The sequence below is a fragment of the Gorilla gorilla genome, chromosome 7 (genome assembly GCF_029281585.2).
Source record: "Gorilla gorilla gorilla isolate KB3781 chromosome 7, NHGRI_mGorGor1-v2.1_pri, whole genome shotgun sequence".
In the NCBI taxonomy this organism is placed as follows: domain Eukaryota; kingdom Metazoa; phylum Chordata; class Mammalia; order Primates; family Hominidae; genus Gorilla; species Gorilla gorilla.
Window position 1 is genome coordinate 93,880,910 of NC_073231.2, and position 17,023 is coordinate 93,897,932.

The window sequence follows — 17,023 nt, forward strand, 5'->3', positions numbered from 1 at the left end:
CAGAAATAAAATTTAGTCATTCTTAAATAACATGCTATGAGCTGAGCCAACTTCTTTATGTGAAGCATCTATTTAGGGCGCAGCCACATATAGTCACAACCTTTACTTAGTCTTCCCTTTGATGTTCTGTACCTCCACATAAAATTGCAAACTTGAAATGCATGATGCAAAAGGATTCTTCAAAATCAGGGTAGTTTCACTTAAGCCAGTCTAATTGAGGTTTTTCAATGATTTTACGACTTTAAAACTCAAAGTAAATAAATTCCTTGGTTAGAATCTCCAATTTCTTTCACACACACACAAAAAGAAAGAAAATGTTAACCTACAAATTGCTTATGACTGGTGGTTCGAAGTTATAACTTTTTTTAAAGAAACTCCACTGTGGGAGGAACCTAATTTTGACCTTTATGTGCAGTTATTCGAGATGATGTTTCATTCTTTTTATGTTTATAGAATTCAAAGAACCTGAAATTTCTTTTCAATTTCAAACTTACATTGTTATAAATAAAGTACCCCGAGCTAAACGTAAGTGTTCCTCATTTTAGAACAAATTTTTAACATTTGGAAACTTATTCTTAGTGAGAAATGATAATTATCATTAAAAGACTGAGTTCGTTATTATAATTGTGATCATTATGCCACGATAGCAGTAATACACCTTTATATGGAATAATTAATATAAGGAAATAACAGACATCTTTATATCTCTGAATCACAATATTTCAGAATAAGATCATGTGATCCATTTTGAACACTTTCATTTTACAGATGGTGCAAAGCAATAGAGTGTAATTGCTAGGAGCACAGATTTTTGGACTCAGACAAAACTAACATTGAATCAGCTCTGAAACCTCTTGGCCAGCATCCCTAGATACATTATTAAAATTATTCATGAAATATAGCTAACATTCATTGTATACTTATCATGTGTCAAGCACTGTGCTAACCACCTTATACAAATACTCTTATTTAATTCTCACGACTTGATGACATAGGTACTATTATTATCTCCAATTTGGAGAAAGGGAAATGAGGTTTGGCAAGTTTTAATACTAAGATCGTGTTAGTTTGACACTAAAGGCTATTGTATTATATGCTACCCTATCCTGTACTTTTTTTAAAAGAAGCTTTGAGTCTCAATTTTCCTGAGTATTATATTGTATAACTTTAGAGCTTGTTTGTAATAATGAAATTAGTGCCTATGTGAAAGTAACTGGAAATAGTGAACTCAAATTCTCAGCAGTTAAAACTCCCATTTCTCAATATCCAGCCTAAAGATAGTTTTGTTTTGTTATTATTGTTACACACAGAGTATATCGCTTGTGCTTTATGTTTACTTAATGTCAATCACTATATAATGGCAATGAGTTTTATTCATTGAGAACATATTGCTTCAGATTTCTTCTACCTTATCACATTTCTTAGGGCACACAAAAATAAAACAATTTCATGTTATTTAAGAAAATAAGATAATTTTAAATATTTAGAAAAAAAAGAAATGCTTAGTCTGCTCCTATAAATTGGACACATTGAAGGTCAAGGGAATTAGAGTTTCTTGAAGCAAATGGGGACAGAAGCTTTTTGGATATGAATTTTTCATTTTATTGTGTGTTTCTGAGAGCCGTAATTTGGAATTTTCAATAGAAATTTTGAAGTGATAAAAGCTGGAAAATTAGAGCATCCTAGAATCTTGTTACAGTAAATGAATGGACTCCACAATCATACTGCTTGGTAGGATCCCATAAATGGGTGCACTCAGCTTACTCTTTTAGGGGCTTCCTCTTGATCATTATGCAGGCACTGATGAGGAGGCAAAATTACATGGTGAACTCATCACACCTGGGGTATGCACAGAATGGGCACTGCTTTCAGCTGGCTGTGGAGTGGTGTTGTACAAGGCATTTAACATCTCAAAATGAAATAATATGTGGAAAAGTTGTAAAGTGCTGTTCAGCTGAGAATCATTACGGCTAATGCTAATCCAATTCTAGTTATTTTGCTCTACAATGAAGACTAGGACTGGGAAGCACTCTGTAAACATACATTGACTTATGAATGTATAATTATAAAGTAATGAATTCTGCATTTTTCATTTTCGCTTCATAAATGTATTCAGCAAACATTTATTGAGTGCCTAAATGTTTTATGGCCATGAATATATTTCATTTGCATGTCAAATTAAACATTTCAGAGAGGATAGGGATCACTGAGTATTTATCGAATGTCTTCTCTAACTTTGAAATTATTGTCCTAATCTCTACTCTGGCCTCATGCCTCAGTTCTCCCTTAGAATTCCCAGAAAGCAAGGAGTTATTGCTGCACAGCTAGCCACATGCTGCATCCCGCTTTCTGCTGCCAACTGCTTCTGACAAACCTATTTTTGATTTATATTTAGAAATGGGAGGCTAGATAGAGGTGTGGAAAAGCATTTTTTAAATTATGTTCTGTGAGATTAAAATATATCAACCATTTACATAAAACAGATTTTTAGAGAAATTTTCTGAACTTGTTATGACCATTCATTGATAAGGATCTAAGAATGGGAAGAAATAAAAGGCGAGTCTTTGTAGTCTACTTAAAATTTCATTTTTCACCAAATATTGGCTGGAACTGGAATTTTTATATATGTAATATTTTTTCCTTATATTAAAACACAAATTTCACCAGAAATTTTCTGACCTATCTTTTAGCAGGTTTATAAAAGTTCTTAAAACTTTTTTCAAGTTTAGCATTAATCTCATATACTTACAGTCCTTCCTTTTAGAACCTTTTTTCATTGCCAGTCTTGAAAAGAATTGGAGTTTTGTTTAACTGCTTTGAGTAGTTATTATTAGCACAGCCCATTAAAGCCCGGTGTTTACCTTCTCAGAGAGAGTGAAGCAACAGGACTGAAGTGTTCATCGGACTTAAATCGAAAGATTGCAAAGCAATTAGGACATAGTGCATTTAGTTGGAGTCTGAAGCATCTGTCTGAGCATTCATTCTATACAATGTCGTTCATAATTGAAATTAGAACTATTTAGCTGTAATGCTTTTTTAGGGTCCATTACTGAAATTGTAACACTAATGTCAGTGTGTGAATAAGGCATTGAAATACAGAATAGGAGAATCTGCTTCCTAATTGGCAAAGTTTCAGGAGAGGAAGAACACTGACACATTCACATCCATAGACTGAAAGTGCAACGGATTTGTCATGTCGTGTTCTGCAATCCAAGAAAGTTATGTTTGCTGACAATGGATTCATTAGAACCTCTCTCCTACTGCCAACAGGCACAGGAAAAAATGAAATTTTTCTGGCAGTTCCCAATGTTGATGGAAGAATCAAAGTGGCCTTCAATGGGCCCTTAGTAAAAGGAGAGCTTTGTTTTGTGTTCCAGTCGGCCTGAAAACGGTCATTTGGAAACTCAATAAAGGTGTGTGTTCTAGGAAGTCAGAGTTGTTTGTTAATACACTAGGCTCCAACAGAGGAAGTTGGGTTAAATATGTCACTAGAAAATTTATGATGCATGCAGAAGGCTTCCTGACTTTAGGTCCCTGAGGGATTCTGAATTAATAGAGAAAAATCAGAGGGAAAGCCTTTATTGTGAGCCACAAAATAGGATGACTCTGTGAGCTTCAGAATTAATTTTGGGTACATTTTTTCAAAATCAAATTTACTTTTTTTTTGAGAATGCTTCAATGATTCAGTTAGTAATTTACTACAAGAAAATCCTGAAAAGTGTGTGTTGCTGGGGGGAGGGGAGTTTGTAACCAATATTCTCATTAATACCTTATGTTTATTGAGTTTGACCAGTACCCTTAGCATTGGAGGAAGCTACATATCTTTCCTACTGCATTATATTTTTCTTCCATGTTTCCACAAAATATTACCCCACAGTGATTTCCGATACCCTTCACTGTGTCTGTTCATTCTGCTTCTTTTACTTAAAAGAGTTGGTGGTGGTACAAGAAACATAGAGAATGATCTCTAATATCATAACATAGATGCCTAAGGTTGTTGAGACATAGGACTTTCTCTCTGGGTAATTATCCCCACATCTTCATCATTACAAGAAAGCACTGAAGGTTGTTTTGAATATTTTGCAGAATAGTTATAAATTATTTATTAAGGATTAAATTTATCCATGAAATGCAAAGTGAAATTATTGCACAGTCTAAAGATACTCATACGTTCAATTTCTATTGACTGCACTAATTTAGAATAAGAATTGAAGTTATTCATATATAAGTTTCAGAAGTGAAAAACTGTATAACTGGTATCTCCAAGCACTTACCAGTCTGTAGATCAAAAACAAAGTTAGATTAGCAGTAATAACTCAAGACATTATTTTATGTGAGCTCACAAAGAGCCCTCTTGTTAGATGCTGACGGTGAACAACTGAGTATCCTTTAAGGTATTGACATGTGTAGCAAGCAAAACTTGTTGCTGTGATCAGAATGTTTGTGTCCCTCATGAATGCAATTAGTGCCCTCATAAGAGAGACCCCCAGAGAGATCCCTTGTTCCACCACATGCAGACACAGTGAGAAGGCACTATTTGTGAGCCAGAAAGTAGGTCCTCCTCACCAGACAATGCATCTGCCTTGATTTAAGGCTTCTCAGCCTCCAGAACTGTGAAAAATGCATTTCTGTTGCTTACAAGCCATTTGGTTTTTGGTATTTTTGTTATAGTGGCCTGGACAGACTCAGACATCTGCCAAACTTTTAACCCTAGGGCCTTTAAGCTGCCTAAAGCTGCTCCATTTTCTATTACAAAGTAAAGACTGTCCCTCTACCCCTTATACGATACTGACTTTGAGCACTCTAAAGGCAGTGTTCCTTCCTGCTCTTAATTTTGGTGAAATAGGTTTTTATATATGTTATGTATGACACTGCATAATTCAAAATAAATTCATTTTGTTGTTTTACACAGTATCCACCCAAAGTGGAGAACTTTAGGCGGCTCGTCTAAAACATTTTCAATAACACCAAATACTACTTATTTCTTAACAAAGTTATTAAAACAAAGTTAAGCATATCCAAAAACATATTCTAAATCTATGTTTATTTTTTTCTTATCATATTTTTTTCCAGTGAAAGTCAACTACATTTTTCCAGTTGTTCAGGCAGAATCCTTGAAATCACACTTGACTTCAGTCTTTCTTAGACCAGATTCTACAAAGCAGCAAATTTTGTTAGCTCTATCCTTAAACTATATCCAGAATTTGACCACTTTTGCTATCTCCACTGCTAACACTCTGTCCCAAGCCTTCATCACCTCTGCATGGTTTATTGCAACAGTCTCCTTTAAGTGATTCCTTTGCTTTGGCCCTCTGCCTCTAGAATCTGAAAGATTAAGAGAGATCCTCTCAAGACACAAGTTAGATCCTTTGTTCAAAACTCTTCAGTGGAATTTCATCTCACTCAGACCAAATGCCAGAGACCTTACATAGTCCCATCTACCACCCCTCCCCCGCTGCCAACAATGCACTGTCTACTCTTCTCTTTCTCTTTGGCTCCACAGCACCCCATGACTCTTTATCAGTTCTCTTAGAGGCCAAGGTATCTGCTCACTTAGGTTAGTTGGCAAAGAACCTCTCTAACCACCCTACAGTAAGTGGCACTCCTGTCCCCAGCAAACATTCTCGATCTCCTTAACCCACTTTTTATTTACTTCTTATGTCATTCACCACTCACTACAGACCTACCATGTTTCAGGATTTCAGGCATCATTGTATGTATTAGGGCCAACGCATTCAACAAAAACAGTCAAAAACTCTGTTTTCATGGAATCTATATGCTGGTGGATCTTAAATTTTTTATAACAGTATTACACATGACAAACTATATCTACAAGTTGGTGTTTTTGCTATTTTAAAAAATTATTATTGATTTTTCTCCCTGCAGGAAGAAAGCTGCATGAGAGCAATGAATTGCTTTGTCCAATGCTAATCATTAAAGCTTAGAATACTGCTTGTTACATGGTAAGCACTAAATAAACATTTTGTGATAAATAAATAAGTAAATGAACAGAAATAAACCCAAAATGAGTTCTGCCTTCAATTTTCCTACAGATCAGGACTTGAAAACAGCCCCTCTAACCAACCTGCTTTCTGGACAACAGGCAAGCTAGAATTCCCAACAATCATCTGGATAGAGGAGTTTCTGGATTTAGAGATGTTTTTCAATGAAAGGTCAATCTCACAATGATAAATTATAAAAATAATGATATTTTCATTCATAAAATTAGCTGGTATATACATTAAATAACAATGTTAATTTAAAAGAGTGTCATGCACTGGCACTCACAGGCTAGTGCAGGAATTGAATGAGCTTTCTGAAAAGCAAATTTGGTTTTATGCATATGTTTCCGAGAAATTTAGCACCTATAAATTTATCTTATATAAATAATCAGAGAAACCTACGAGTTCTGTGCAATGGTGGTCATGATGTTAATATTTATAGTAGTAAAATCTTCAAAGTAATATACATGTTCAACAGAAAGAATAAATACAATTGAAGGGAGGCTGAGGCAGGCGGATCTCCTGAGATCGGGAGTTCAAGACCAGACTGACCAACATTAAAAATAGAAAATACAAAATTAGCCCGGCATGGGGGTGCATGCCTGTAATCTCAGCTACTCAGGAGGCTGAGGCAGGAGAAGTGCTTGAACCTGGGAGGCAGAAGTTGCGGTGAGTCAACATCGCGCCATTGCTCTCTAGCCTGGGCAACAGGAGTGAAACTCTATCTCAAAAAAAAAAAAAAAAATTCAAAATCAGATGCTTCAGTTATTTGCTGTTTTCCACAGCCTTTTACAGAGCTTTGAACACAGTACTTACTATGAGACTATTTATCATCATAAGTTAAAATGATCATAAATTATCATTTGTTGATTACCTAAGTATTTAATTTTCTAATATGATTTTGACTCTTTCTGGATAATTTCTTCCATTATCTAATATACTTCAGTGTTGATGGCCCCAGTATCAGACTAAAAGAGATGGCCTATGTCACACACAAACACACACACACACACACAAAGTACACTTTGTACACATCACTCTTTATACTAAATGGACAATTACTACTGTAGAGGAATAGTGAAAGCCTGCTTTCTTAGGTTAGCTGAGAGCTTCCAAACTTGATGCAGTGTCTAGTTACCTCCCTATTCCAGGATGTCTATATTAGGGAAAGAAATTTTGGCAAGTTTCAGCGTGCTGTATGAAGTGGTGAGAAAATAGATGAGGTTTGAAATTAACCATGCCAGGAAAAATAATGAAAACATTACAGCTTAAAATGTATAAATGTATTATAAGCCTACGAACCAGCTGAAGGTGTGCCCGGCTTTGAGTGATGGCTGCCTGTATCCCGCCTTCTTGATAGCCGATGGCCTTGTCCGGCTGAGCTAACAAATTCCCAATTCCACACTTTGCAGTCTCAGTGCACTTGCTGAACACCATTTCCCTTGTTTAATGATAATATACGTCATCGTATGACTTTTGTGGGAGATGGTCCGAACTGCTGGTACATAAGCAACTTTAATACATCTGCTTGCATAAAGCATTGAAATCATGGTCTAGTTCACAAATGAGGAGTCCTAGAATTAGATGTACATTTTATCACAAGAAATATGTTGATGACTCCATGGACAGCTAGCTACGATTCAATGAACCTGAGACAAAACCTCTCAGGTTATGTCGCCAGAAGTCAAGAACGTTGATTAGCACCTAAGGCTGTGTTTCTTTCCTTTTCATTTTGAGAGATAGCCATAGTGAAGGAAACTCGGGAAAAGCACAAATATTGCATTTTCATTTTGTTATGATTTTCCTTTCATTCCTGTTTTATTTTGTATAGTATAAAAATAAATAGTTCTGCTGACAGAATCAATTTTTATTATTTTCATTCACACTTTTGGCAAAGCTCATGAAAACACCAGGCTACATTCTTTAGATTTCATTCAAATAAGTTTTCTTAGTTGTTCTTCATTTCTTCTTTCACTTTCTAACTTTGTTGACAAAGTCCATTCCATCAGAACTGAAAATATGCCATTCAGCACCTGTGTCCCTTCTTATCTGTGCCTAGCCTTATGAGAGAAATTTTAAACTAAATAACATGAAATAGCATTTAACTATGTGAGGTCAGCTGTCATACTAAACTTTTCACATTCTACAGATGAAAAGTGAATTTTTGTAGCTTAACCTCCAAAGCAAGAGCAGCTGGAACTGGAGCTATTTTCTTTCTAATAAAGATAAAATCCTATTATAAACAACTCTAGAGAACACCTGAGTTGTTCCATTTCAGTGGAATTTTCCTAAAGTAATACAAGTCTATAAATCACATTCTAGTCTGCACTCATAGAATATGGAAGTGAGTAGGGTCCAGTCTCTCTATAGTGAATTAATACTTGGAACAAGAAAGCAAGCATCCAATACACACACTGTACATTTTTTTTTCCTCTGACCTTCACTTTCTTGACTGATATTTTGTGAGAGATGTAGACTGCTTAGAGTTTAGACAGATGGGATATTTAGAGTTTAGGTTGGTGGAATATGGTGGAAAGGAACTGGGTGGAGGTTGCAGAGGAAATTAAGAACAAAGGGCTTAACTACAAGAGACCAGTATCCCTATAGTTTCCACTACGTAGTAAACTACTGAATGAAGCAATTTGGTAAGAACAGGGACTATCATTTAGAAAGGAAATCAGATAACACCCAGACTATTCTTTGCAAGAAAACAATGTAATTAGTTTAACAAAATGCTGCTGTTTTCACGGGCAATCAGCCAGGATGTAGACCTCATTTGGCTGCATAAAAAAGGGTTTTGTGCTGATGTTGTGGACTGATGTCTTACCTGTAGTTTCTCTAGTCTTGCCTGAAAAACAGCACCTTCTTATCTGCCCAGGACCTTAAAAACAAACGATGCAAGTTCTTTATCAAATATATTTACTTGCCTATTGGCATCATTTGTGGGGAAGCACAATTCATTTTCACCACTTTATTGCACAGAGAGAAAGAAGATAGAGATGGAGGAGGTGTCTGCTCTATGCTTCTATCACCAATTTATTCATACCTCTATCACAACACTTTCCATGTTATGTTGTAATGACTTCACTTTTCCAAACTGTTATGCACCTTGAGAACTGTGCTAGCATAGGATCTCAAAATATGGTTATTTATTAAGGAAGAAGATCTTTATGTCTTTATACATGTCAGTTCTGTTGTCATATGCTGCTCATGTTGTCAAGCTGAACAGCCTAAATATATTTGCTTAAAACAGAATTTGGGAAGTTTTTTGAGAGGAATGGACACCAGGGGTTTTGGATTCAGTTTTGTTTGTTAATTAAAATAAAACCCACATACTAAATAAACCACTATTAAATATGTGCCAGGTTATCTTCCTGCATAACTCTCTTAAAGCCCGTAAAACTCTATGAGGTAAAGATTATTGTGTCCATCTTAGGAATAGGAAAATTGAGGTTCAGGGAATTGTGTAGCTTATCTAATGTCTCTCTACTGGTAAGCAGCCAAGTCAGGACTAGTACTAGAAGGCTCAGTTGGGAGGGGAGGAAGGAGAGAGAAAAGAAGTACAGCGTTTTCCTCTGGGTACACTCTCCAGTATGGTGACTTTTCATTAGGTTTTATGTAGAATGTCAACAGGAAGTTTCTTAGGCCTGTGGAAAAGGAATTTCAGGAAGTGGTATGGAATAAAGTCTTGAAAAATCAAGTCGGGAAGATCTGAAGAATTGATGTGAGTATGGTGCCTTTTTGTTGTTTTAACTTGCTTGCTCATTCATCAACTAGAGACTTGACCTCTCTCTCAGGCTTGCTCACTAGTAAGTATCAGATTAGAACCCACATCTTTCCATGACAAAATCCCTGCTCTGATGGACTGCATCATATTCCCTTCCTACTTCCCCATTCTGACTGAGGTGTGTCCTTAGCATCTACCATTAGTCTCAGTCATCACATCATCTGAAGACTGAAAATGGGAAGAAATAGTGCATATCAGTTTTCTTCCTCCCTACAGAAGTTTTGAGAAGTGTGGTGGGCTGAATAATGTCTACCCAAAGACATCTACACTCTAATCCATAGACTTGTGATTAGTTTACCTTTTACAGCAAAAGAGAATTTTCAGAGTTGATCAAGGTAATGATCTTGAGATAGAGGAGATTATTCTGAATTATCCCAGTGTACCAGAACTCAGTAGGGTTCTTATAAGAGGCAGTCAGTAAGGCTAGAGTCAGTAAAAGAGATGTGACCATGTTAGGCTGCTGGCTTTAAAGACAGGAAGGCGCCCTGAGCCAAAGAATGAAGGTTTCCTTTAGAAGCTGGCAAAAGCAAGGAAACAGTATCTCAGTGCATTTGTGCTGCTATAACAGGATACTTGAGACTGGGTAATATAGGAAGAATAGAAATGTATGTGTTCACAGTTCTAAAGACTGAGAAGTCCAAGATGAGGCACTGGCATTGGGTGAGGATCTTCTTGCTGTATCCTTATAGGGCAGAAAGGAAAAGGACAAGCGAGGACTAACCTTGTGTCCTCACAAGGTAGAAGAGCAGAAGACAGCAAAACTAGCTGAACTCTGTGTAACCCCCTTTTAAAAAGACCTTAATCCAATTAACAAGGGAGGAGCCCTGATGGCCTAATCGCCTCCTAAAAGCCCCTCATCTTAATACAATTGACCTTTGAACACCACAAAGCTTAGAGGCACTAACCCCCTGCACGGTCAAAAATCTAGGTATAACTTTTGACTCCCCTAAAACTTTACTACAAATAGCCTACTATTGACTGGATAACATAAACAGATTAACATATATTTTGTATGTTATATGAATTGTATACTATATTCTTATAATAAGGAAGGCTAGAGAAAAGAATATGTTATTAGGAAAATCAATCATTAGGAAGGGAAAAATGTATTTACTATTCATTCAGTGGAAGTGGGTTATCATGAAGGTCTTCATCCTCCTTGTCTTCATGTTGAGTAATCTGATGAAGAGGTGGAAGTAGAGGAGGGGTTGGTCTGGCTGTTTCAGGGGTGGCAGTAGCAGAAGAAAATCTGCATATAAGTACATCTGCACAGTTCAAATCCATGTTGTTCAAGGGTCAGCTGTACTGTCACATAAGCAACACCTGAATTTTGGAGGGGACACGTTCAAACCATAGCAAACAGGTTCTGCCTTAGAGCCTTCAGAAGGAGACATTCCTGATACCTTGGTTTTAGGATTCTGACTTCCAGAACTGTAAGATAATAAATTTGTGTTTTTTAAGCCACTCTTTGTGGTAACTTGTTATGGTAGCAATAGGAAACTAAGAATAAGAAACAAAAGAATCCCTTCCTTCTGTGAGCTGTTGAAAAGAGAGAAATCTAACAAGGTTTAATTTTGTCAAAAGTATCATATAAGCCAACGACTGTGAAATGATCTGAAGTTTTTGTGAACAATAGATTGAACATACTAGACATGATTCGAAAACCTAGGTAAGGTTAAGATGTGTGACTTTCTACTTTTCCTTTTTACTGTAATACTTGAGACCTTGAGTCTTCTCTGATTTATGTATCTATAAATGAGAGTAAAGCAATGGGCTTGCCCACCTCATAGAAAGGCTGTTTAGCTTCATTTGGTGAAGCTTGTAAAATGCTGTGAAGATAATAAATGCTAATCTTTATTTAATCAACTAGGCAAGAAGACAATTAAATGAGAGACCAGGAGTGTGCCTTGCAGCATACTATCTGATGGAGTTCTTGTAGCTCAAACCAACAGAGACCTATATTAAAAATACAATTTCCATAATCTACCCCATCAAAGTGATAAATTAAGGTTTAAGGCTTCCAATTTCTTGTTTATCTCAACTGCTTAAATTAAATTGCTTTAATTAAAATTGCATTGAGAATGCATTTTCCAATTTAGACTTTCAAAGGCCATTGGGAGTTTTGTTCCATTACACCCTTTTCATCTTATAATGTTTGAAAGATCACCACTTAATTTTCTCGACAGTGAAAGGAAATTTTCCTTCTTAAATTAATAGTTATTGTTTCAACTAACATGTCATACAGCAAGTCTGAAAATTGGCAGTTGCTAAATTAGCAGTGGGTAGAGATATTTTATAGCCGTTTTAGCTCTGGAGTCTGTGTTTATGCTGTTCTTGAAACATACAGAGACATTATTTCACAGCAAAGAAATACACTCCAATCAATAAAGAGAGTAGAAAATAGTAAGAATATGCCAGTCACCTCAGGACAATTTAGCATTTGCTTGGTGACCCAAGAAGTAATCTGTATTTTATTATTTTATTATATTTTCAGGGCCAGAAGTCAAGAATAGGAGAGCAGCAGAAAACCACTAAATAGGACAGCCAGCTTCACATGGGTAAATTCAGATGGTTGTGATGTGAAAGTCCCACCCATTCATCCCTTATCCCTTCACTCTAGACATTACAAACCACCAAGACAAAAGGAATTCATTCAATTTCAAGGCTGTGGCCAACTTTCCTCCATCCTTCCTTCTTTTATTCTCTTTACATTTTAGTATAATTCTAGATTTACAGAAACATTTCAAGAATAATATAAGGAACTCCTATACAGCCTTAATCAAGATTCAAAAGTTGCTTACATTTTGTCCAATTTGCTTTATTAATTCTCTGGATTTCTTTTTTTCTCTCTCTCTGAACCCTTTGACAGTTAGGTGGAAACATCATTGATGCAGGATTTTTCTTTGTCTCCTTACCAGTTGAGGACCTCTGGCTGGTGATGTTACCTGCCACAGGATGTGCCCTGCCCAATCAGCTTGCCAAGTCTAGCTTGTGCACTGGTTCCTGAGTTCTTGTCCTGTGCCCAAGAAGAATGAGGATGTGCTGACCATTGAAGGGTGAGGAGAATAATTGTATTGAGTAATGAAACAGGTTATAGTGGAGAGGGGACACGGGGGTGGTCACCCTACCTGAAGTCCCCCATGTGGCTGGGTCTGGGGTCTTTTTGGGACTCAGAACGGTGAGTGCGTGTTGATTGGTTTGTCAGTATGCAAAAATGGTTAAAGTGAATACATCACTCAAAGGTGGGCACAACAGTAGAAAACCAATTAGGAAAGGGTAGGTATGTGTAAAATAGGTGAAAGGTGGGATCAATCAGAGGAAAGCAGGCCAAACAGGAAGACAAGTTCTCAATCTCGTCCGAGGATTTAACTTGTAGCTTGGCTTTCAGGCTTTAAATTGTCTTTGGCTTGGAGATGGAGTTTCACTGGGGACCCGCCCCTATCTGCCTAGGCATTTGGCTGCATCCTGATGCTCTCATCATGACCTTTTACTTTTTTTTTTTTTTTTTGATACGGAGTGTCACACTGTCACCCAGGCTGGGGTGCAATGGCACAATCTCAGCTCACTGCAACTTCTGCCTCCCAGGTTCAAGTGATTCTCCTGCCTCATCCTCCCAAGTAGCTGGGATTACCTGCGCCTGCCAACATGCCTGGCTAATTTTTTGTATTTTTAGTAGAGACGGGGTTTCAGCATGTTGGCCAGGCTGGTCTTGAACTCCTGATCTCAGGTGATCTGCCTGCCTTGACCTCCCAAAGTGCTGGGATTACAGGTGTGAGCTACCATGCCCGGCCAACCCTTTACTCTTAAATACTTCATTGTGTATTTCTTTAGTAAAAGTATATTCTCTTACATATTTTCTTTGACAAATTATCAAAATTAGGAAATTTAACATTGAAGTAAAATGTTTTTGAAATTTATAGCTCATATTCAAATTTTGTCAACTGTCTTAATAAAACACTTTCTAGCTATTACTTTCTTAGTTCACAGTCAGATATTTCAATTAGTTGTCATGTCTGTGTAGTCTCCTTTAATTGGAAAGAATTCCTTAGCCTTTGTTTTTGTTGACCCTGAAATTATTAAAGGGTACAAACCAATTATTTTGTAGAAGAGTTCCTGTCTGGTGTTTCCTCATCATTAGGTTCAGGTTACGTTTGACAGGAAAACCATGATACATTTTATCCTTGGTGCCTGTCAAAAGGCATGCACTATTTTTCCAATATTGGTAGATTTAATGTTATCACTTTGTTATTGTGGTATCCATCAGGTTTCTCCACTCAGTAACTACTCTTTCCCCTTTGTGATCAATATGCAATTTGTAAAGAAGATAACGTGAGGCCATATAAATATCCTGTACCTCATCAAACTTTAATCCTCTGTTTTTTTAATCCATTGATGATTCCTTTTTTTTTTTTCCTTTCTTTTTTTTGAAACAGAGTCTTGCTCTGTTGACCAGGCTGGAATGCTGTGGTGTGATCTCGCCTCATTTCAACCTCCACCTCCCAGGTTCAAGCGATTCTCCTGCCTCAGCCTCCCGAGTAGCTGAGACTACAGGTGCCCGCCACCACGCCTGGCTAAGTTTTGTATTTTTAGTAGAGATGGGGTTTCACCATATTGGCCAAGCTGGTCTCAAACTCCTGACCTTGTAATCTTCCCACTTCAGGCTCCCAAAGTGCTGGGATTACTTACAGGCATGAGCCACTGTGCCTGGCCCCACTGATGATTTTCTAACTCATATATGCTTCTATATTTACTGGCTAGCACCGCGCTATAAGTGTGTTCTCTTCTATTCCATTTAAATATTTATGTGTATATTTACATCACTAGGAAACCATGAATTTTTCCTTCAGATGATGTATTATAATCCATTATTATCTCTCTTTTTTCTACTTAAATTGTTTCAGATTTGACCACTCAGAGCTCCTTCAGGATAACTCTTTTGCCTTTTTGACATTAGCCCATCCCTCTTGGAGCACTTCTTTACTTTCTGGTTCAGCAGGATATTCTAGGTTCTTTTTGTACTTTCGCTGCTTTAGTACTGGAATCGGCCTTCTCCCCAAGGAACTGTGGTTCGTTTTAGTAAATAATGGTATTTAGATACCGAAATTTGGGTACTATAATTTTGCTCATTGCTACTAGTAGGTCATTGATCAACGGTCCTGTTAGTCAACAGAGCTAGAAAATATGTATGTATATATACATGTATATATACCCATATCTAAATGTATTTGCATATCCATCTATCTGTAAATAAGTATTAAAAACCATTAACTCATACTGATAACTAATGTAACGCCATCATGGCACAGTCTATTCTGTCCAAAATTGCCAGCATATTCAGTGAAAGAGCTTGAACTTGATCTTAGATTTCTGTGACTCTAATAGTCCAGATTCAAAACCACTTAGAATAAAACTTACTGCCCAAGCCCCATCCATTGTACAGATATACCCTTCACTCCACTCTCCTGAATATCAGTTACCCTACTCTAATGCCCCACATCACGATTCATTCTTTCTGAAGATAAAGAGATAATTGAGACAAAGTTTACTTTATATGCTCATATCTGACAAAGAATTACAGTTCATATTATTTTCGAGGTCTAAAAAAAAGGCTTTTAATATCATTTTTTATTCATTTCTTGACCTTGATGAGTGTCATAGTCAGTAGGTTAGGAATTGAATTTGCTCTTGAGCCTACTTCCAGCAACTCTGAAGTGATATTACAGAGCATCCTTTACCCATATATTAATTAGATGACTTCTTCTGACTTTCTGTAGACCAAATGTGCTCTCCTCTAAAATGTGAACTATGTAATTAAAATAAATACACATCACATTATTTCTCCTATATTCATTCCATCTACAACACACTGGAATTTCTTTTTCACACCTGCTTCAACCAACTTTCACTGGACTAACTGAATGAAGCAGTATTTGCACGTTTCTGTGTTTTTTTTTTTTTTTTTTTAATCCTGAGAACATCATGAGACTCAAAAGTGAGCACAGAATATTCATCATAGTTTCATTCCAAAACATGCAAATTATTTTTAGGACTTCAGAAGCGCTCTAAGATGTCTGGAATCCTCCCCAGTGTTCCCCTAATCATGCAAATTATCAACACAACTCAGTATTTACATCCAGATTTTAGAAGCCTTTTATAACCATTAGCCTTATTTGCTTAGGAGTCTGTTACAAGTATATATTTGAGTCCAACACCATCAAGCCTTCCAGAAATCTGGGGCGATAAAGGCTATGAGTACAAGAAGTTCAAGCTGAAATTCAGTAAAGAAGTTTGCCAAAGGAAGAAATCGGCAGTTTAGAAAAGTATAGACAATCTTTATTTTTAGCAAATTTCATAGGATTGAAGTGTCAACACAGAATTATACCACTTACAATGGCACTGTGCCAATATAAGCCAAAATACCTATTTGTAATTAAAAGCCTAAAAAATAAACAACCCATTTTTAATACTAATTTATCTGTTTTTTTACTCTGATTAATATTTTAAAACTATTTTTGAGAAATTTAATGTTTAAAATAAGCTATTTCTGACTGCGGATAAAAGTTAGAGATTAGTTTCATTTTTCTTCATATAGGTACGGAAAATATTTTACTCCTTTATGCAATTCATTCATTATTTTTCATTAAAAAGATGTATTTCTGTACTAAGCAGATATAATCGAGCAGATAGAGCCCTGAAAAATTACTTCATTAACAGTGGGATTCAGAGTAGTGTTTAACTTGTAAATGTACAGTTGACCTTTAAACACACAGGTAAGGACTCTGCAGGTCCACTTTCGCATGGATTTTCTTCTGCCTCTGCCATCCTAATATACAGCAAGACCAACCTCAACCTTCCTTTTCAACCTGCTTCGAGTGAGGGTGACAGAGATGAAGACTTTTAGGGTGATCCAGTTCCACTTAATGTTATTTTCTTAACACCATTTTCTTTTCTTTCCTTTCCTTTTTTTTTTTTTTTTGACGGAGTCTCGCTCTTTTCGCCCAGGCTGGACTATAGTGGTGCTATCTCGGCTCACTGCAAGCTCCGCCTCCCAGGTTCACGCCATTCTCTTGCGTCAGCCTCCTGAGTAGCTGGGACTACAGGCGCCCGCCACCGCGCCTGGCTAATTTTTTGTGTTTTTAGTAGAGACGGGGTTTCACTGTGTTAGCCGGGATGGTCTTGATCTCCTGACCTCGTGATCCGCCCGCCTCAGTCTCCCAAAGTGCTGGGATTACAG